The sequence below is a fragment of the Triturus cristatus genome, chromosome 5_2, assembly GCF_964204655.1.
Source record: "Triturus cristatus chromosome 5_2, aTriCri1.1, whole genome shotgun sequence".
Taxonomy (NCBI): domain Eukaryota; kingdom Metazoa; phylum Chordata; class Amphibia; order Caudata; family Salamandridae; genus Triturus; species Triturus cristatus.
The window spans coordinates 87,452,991-87,459,548 of NC_140588.1; positions in this window are offsets into that span (position 1 = coordinate 87,452,991).

Genomic DNA, 6,558 nt, shown 5'->3' on the forward strand with positions numbered 1-6,558 from the left:
TCTCTGAGCTTCTATTTCTCTCCAGCATAAATTCTCAATAGAACGGATTGTGGCTGCTCTAAGCCTTCCACATAGTTTAATAAAAGCACTTTTACTCCGATGTATTTGATTGGTCAAACCAAACTCTAAATTGAATTGAGCCGGTGAGGTATAATTTTACTCGGGACACTGAGGAGAATGCTGTGGGGTAGGACATTTGTGCGGGCACGGTGAGTTCATACAAAAATATGTGGAAAATGTGGTTATTCATCTAAATTTGAGGTTTGCAGGGGATTCTGGGTTGCAAAACTCTGGGGGATCCATGAAAGCCATACCTCAATGGACTCCCCACGCTGTCTAGTTTTCAGAAATGTGTGGGTTTGGTAGCTTTCCCTAGATGGCGGCGAGCCTGGGGCCAAAAAAACAGGTGACTCCCCCAAAACCCGGTAGTTTTGTATAGGTAATTTTGAAGTCTCCACAGTACGATTTGGGCCATTTCCTTTTGCAACCACTATGCCTACCCACACAAGTGAGGTACCATTTTTATCGGGAGACCTGGGGGAACACTGAGTAGTAGGAAATTTGTGTCAGCCCGGTGATCCTACAACTTTCCCACACAGTAATGTGGGAATAATTGATTTGATTTTTTCAATGACATTTGAGGTTTGCCGTGGATTCTGGGTAGGGAAATATTGGGGGACCCACGCAAGTCATAACTTGCTGGACTCCCCGGGGTGTCTAGTTTTCAGAAATGTGTGGGTTTGGAAGGTTTCCCTAGATGGCCACCGAGCCTGGGGCCAAAAACTCATGGGACCCCCCTTGCAATACCAGGTGGTTTTGTGATAGGTAATTTTGATGTTGCCTCAATGAGTTTTGGGTCCCTGCCTGTCGCGGGTACTTGACCCACCCACACAAGTGAGGTACCATTTTTCTCGGAAGACTTTCAGGATTGCCTGGTGGGTGGAATTTTGTGGATCCACTCAGATTCCAGAACTTTCCACCACATAAATTTGAGGAAAATGTGGTTTTATTTTACAAGGTTTGAGGTTTGCAAGGGATTCTGGGTAACAGAACCTGGTGGGAGCCAGACAAGTGATCCCATCCTGGGATCCCCTGGGTCTCTATTTTTTAAAAATGTATTGGTTTGCTAGGTTTCCCGAATTTGCTAGGTAAAACGAATTTCATTGCGCGCGCTGAAACGCATTTGGCGTTTCAGCGCGCGAAATGAACTTTGCTTTATTGATATATTTCATTACATTACTCTGGTCGGCATTGAGCCGAAGTTTACCACCCACACTGCCCCTCCCCCGCCCCACCCCATTGCCCCGCGGGCCTCCCTCCATTGGCCGTTACTGATTGCATGAGTAGTGCCTGGGGGAGTGCATACGTGCATAGGTAGTGCCTGTGTGATTCTATGAGTGCAATTGCCAAAGACACAATGCGTATACTACGTTTTTTGAGAAAGTGAAAAACACAAGTATAGACATATTTGACATAACGTTTTAGTGTAGCTCTTTAGTAAGATACTAATTTAACTTTCCCCTTTGTCTTTATTTGTTGAAATAACTACATCAAAAATGCATTTTTCTTCTTCACAGCAACACCGGAGGGCTCAATGATGTCAGGAGTGACGAATACAAATGACAAAGTGTAAAACAGATAATCAGACATATTTTACTGAATGTGTGAGCCTAGCTGTTTAGTAACATAATGGTTTAACTTTATTTTAACAACACATTTGTAAAAAACAACAGTTTAAAAAAATAACTTAAAACATCGGAACTCCCAAATAGAACATAACTATCAAACAAAGAAATGTCATTGGTTGACACAGTTTAACATCTAAATTGATGAGGTGCAGCATATGTGAGAAGACATTCTCGCGGGGCACAGCAAAGAAATATTCACGTGGTACAACAAGTATGTTGTACCACTTGAAAACATACCACAAGCAGCAACCTAAAATTCCATAGAGGAAAAAAAGGAGATGGCTCATCAGCCTCTAGATCTCCAGACCCTGCTCCTGACAACAAAGTTCCAGCTTAAGTGGAGAGAAGATGCAGTGAAATGTCAACAGAACGAAAGCGTTTTGCTACTTTCTGCATGAACTATAACAGCATTGTAACAGCTGGGAAGCAGTCTGTGGAACTAATTTTCCACATTGTGAAAAACCATTGCTGTTAATTTTTCTTTTTCTTTTATTGCAGCAGTTCAAACACTGTAAACAAATTTAAACAAAGAAAATTGTATTCTTGGATGCTTTGATACAAATTGATGAAAGGGGAATCAAGACAAATGTATACACTAAGGAAACAAATCAGAATCATTGTTTACATTATCAGAGTTTTCATCAAGAGTCATTGAAATGTCACCTACCATTCTCTCAATTTATTAGACTTAAAAGAATCACATCAGACCCACTGGAAGCAACCAATGCGATCAATCAATACGCCATGACATTTAGGCGAAGAGGTTATCCAAATCACATTCTGGAGAAATCCATTAAACAAGTGACAGCACTTGACAGACAAGGACTGTTACAACAAAGAGAACATACTAATGAGAAGCCTACCATTTGCATCCTAAAACATTTTACTAAAGCTCATCAGATTCAAACCATCATTAGAAAACTTTGGACTATTATCCAAACTGAACCAGATCTACAACCTTTATTTAACAACATTCCTATCTTCGCATTTCAGCCTTCTAGAAACATCAAAGAACTATTGTCGAGCAAAAATCCTAAAAATCAAAATGAGAAGTTTAAAGGTATGAAGAAATGTGCATACTGCACACATTGTAATAATTGTCATGATAAGAAACCAGTTCACCCATCCCCCCAAGGGTATAAATATACCATTACAACATTCCAGCAATTGTGACACGGCCAATGTGGTATACTCTTTAAAATGCCCTTGTAGAAAGATCTATGTAGGAAAAACGGAATGAAAAATAAAAATTCGCATAACAGAACATAGAAGCGATATCAGACTGAAGAATGTAAAATGATTTGTGGCAATGCATTGGCGAGATGAGGGGCATAACATTTCTCAATTACGTTTTACCGTATTGGAAGTAATAAAAAATCGGCCTGATGTGGATCCACATAAATTATTGTTGAGATCTGAATTTTATTGGATAAAAAAATTAAATGCAATGCAGACACAATGATTAAATGATCGCATTAAACTATCATGCTTTCTATAACTGACGGACATATTAGCATGTATTGTGCCGTTTATCTCGTTACCTTTATGATGATGAATTTTTCATTTTTCAATTTTCATCATCATTTTTTTCTTTTTGAGGTTCTATATGTGTTTTTCGTTATGGATTTATGTGGCAAACCTCTGCATATAGATTAGTGATTATTTTCATCAACAGGAAGTGCAATTAAGTTTTCATATCTTTTTATTATTCAGCACATTTGATTCGTGTGTAAAACTTTATTACACCCATAGCGCTACACGCATCACCTTAACTAAGGGCACTGTCACTTTAAGCAAGCGGCTACTGCATGAATAAGAGGTATGGCAGCACGTCTTTTTGACGTTGATTTTGAACAGGTGCGCTGAGGCTCCGGTGCGTGCACCATATTGAACGAGGATTACTATCTAATATTTCTACTACAACGGGTGAGAAACTGATTGTTTATTCCGCTTTTCAGATACTGGTGGAGGAGACGAAAACGTGGTGTTGCAGCACTATTTTTCAATCACAGGCACATTTTTCTGGTATGTATTGGTTTCATAGGGATGTGAACGTGGAGTCCTGATGCGTTTGGAATTCCACACGAGAGGGGTCACTTTTACGTTTCTTTTATCGTGATCACGGTTCCTTTAATCATGGAGCACTTTCTTCTATATTAATGATTCACATCTATTTTCAACACATTGGATTTATTGATCTCGGATGTTACATGGTTTTCTTTAGGTTGCATCGGCCACATTGTTCATTTAGTTCTTCGTAACATTCACACTAACCACACGCGATCATTACAGCATGACTGAAATGTAAGATTTACTAGTTTCACATTGTATGATATGAAAAATATGCAGACTTATACTTTAGGCTGAACTGGCTCTTGTTTCATTTCGTTGATAGAGACCCCTGAGGAAGGGTCATTATCGACCCGAAATGCATTGGGTTTGACAAGTTATTGGATTGAAATATATGATATAATGAAGGATGGATTTCCAAACACGAAGAACATTAAACTTATGATCTAAATTCATGAAATTGGATTTAAAGTGTTTTTTCGTGATAAGTAAGTCACAATTAATTAGAGAAGAAACTAATCAGTTTCAACGTTTAAGTGCACCCATCAGCCAGGGATTGGGTCCCCAAGCCTGGCACTCTTGGCAATTTACGTATGTTAGCACTGACAGAACCAGTGCTAATGATGGTGTAGCACATCCAAAAGCATTGAATGAGTGATTTAGTAAAATAAGAATAAAAAGAGTGCACGGCGATAAATAAACTGTTAAGTGTACCCACTTGCCAGGCCCTAACCTTCCCTTTTCTTACATGTAAGACATCCCTCAGGTAGGCCCAAGATACCCTCATGGGCAAAGTGTGGGTGTGTGAAAGGTAGGATGTGTACTGGTGTGTGTAACATGTCTTGAAAGTGAAATCCTGTGTATTTTATGTTTTACTATTGAAACGGTATCTGTTCCATAGGCTAACATGGGAGTTACTGTGTAAAATCTTACAGGTATAACTTTCCATTGGGAAAAGATGGAGAAATGGAGTTTATGCTCTCTGAACTCAGAATTTAATAACACATCTTTTTATGGAGATGGTTTTTAAATTGCTTATTTGAAAGTGCCACTTATAGAAAGTACCACCACTGGAGGGGTTAGGCCCAAAGGACAGGGGTCAGATAGGGCCATAATAATTATCTAGTACAAGAAAGGGACCTGACTCCTTCGTAACTTCTGCTCTTTTACTTTAGAGTAACACTCAAACGATTACCTTTTCTGTTTGAATGGGTTTTTATTAGGGGTGGGCGGAATTTGCGAAATCCACTTTCGCAAATTATCGCGAAAATGTTTAAAATTATCACAAACAAGCGGAAATATCGCGAAGATGCGGAATTTTTTTTCCCAAAGTGTTCGCAAGATTTTCTGCATGGTTGCGGGTCGCCAACTGACCCATGTGGTTGCTCGCGGGCGCGGCCATCTTGTTTTGAGTTGTCTCGCGGTGCATGATCGCGAGAAGAAGGACGTGATCGCGCGACGCATGACGTCACTACGGGCGCAAACTGTCGCGAGACAGCGCAAATGGCTAGAAACAATCCAACATCTCATGGAGAACGCGACCGGATCAAGAAAACTTGTCGGCGAACGCAGGGATTCAGGTAAGGTGATCGCGCGCGAGAATGTATTATTTTACAGCGCGAGCAAGAAACAAATTATCGCCAAGCTGCCGAAAGCGGAATTTGTGACATTTTCGCGCTCTCCGCGGAACGCGAAAATGTCAAATTATCGCAATTTCCGCAAACGGAACGAAATTTTTGCCCAGGCCTAATTTTTATTTAGCCATTCCTTTTCACATTATTTTTTTCAGAGATGTCAAATGCAACAGAAAAGAAAACACTAATTTTCAAATCACATCTACACAGAATACATTTAAACAATTCACGAAAAACATTCATTGTCAAACAGTAAAGTGCGACATCATTAGCTGCAGTAATTCAAAAGCATAATTTTATATACACCAAATCAATCAAACAGGCAAATCTTTGAACTATCTATTGTTCCAAACCAAAGAAATGCCTAACACAGGGAACAAATTTGTGCGTGCAAGCTGGGGATAATTTTTCAGTCCATCTCCCTCAGATAATGACGTTTATTTAATTAACAGTTCCTCCGTGTTTGCAGATGCCGAGACGTTTCGAGACCCAGGCAAAAGGTACTGGAGCTCTCATCAGGGCTTCATCTTAATGTGTGTCAAATTATTCTAAAAAATAATGATGTGAAAACGGGTGTCACACAATTAAACTTAACATTAAAAAGGCACTAAAAAAGCACTCCTATTCTCGAAAGGAGTCAAACACCAAGGGCAGCGAAATTACCTGATGAATTATTTGGTTATCAACATCAGTCAATGTCTCAAATTGGACAAGTTCAAATTATTCTTGAAATAAAGTAGGCATTTTCTTATTCAACCATTCTGTGTGCCTTTGCTGGTTTGTGTATTGACTGTCTGGTTTTGGATTGACAGGGGCTGAGGGTGCGCATTCATTGTAAATAACCACATGGGGTTTTGAGGTGTTTCCTGCCTTTCCTGGGTGATTCAGAGCTGAGCTGAATAGAGCTTGGCTGCATTTAGAGTGGTGGGAGGAGTTTCAATTACACCTGAATAGGCAGTGTCTCCTTTGGACAATGCTATCTCCACCTCCTGTAGTGATGCTGCACTAGAGAGGACAGAACTGCTTTGGACTGGACTCAGGGAGCCCTGCCGCAAAAGAGAACGAAGACAAAATAGGGTATAAGTAGTGGACCTTAAACCCCAGAGAATTCGATCACTTCTCAACTCAAGTGGAACCTTTGCCAAGGAGAAGAGCTTAAGAGCTGT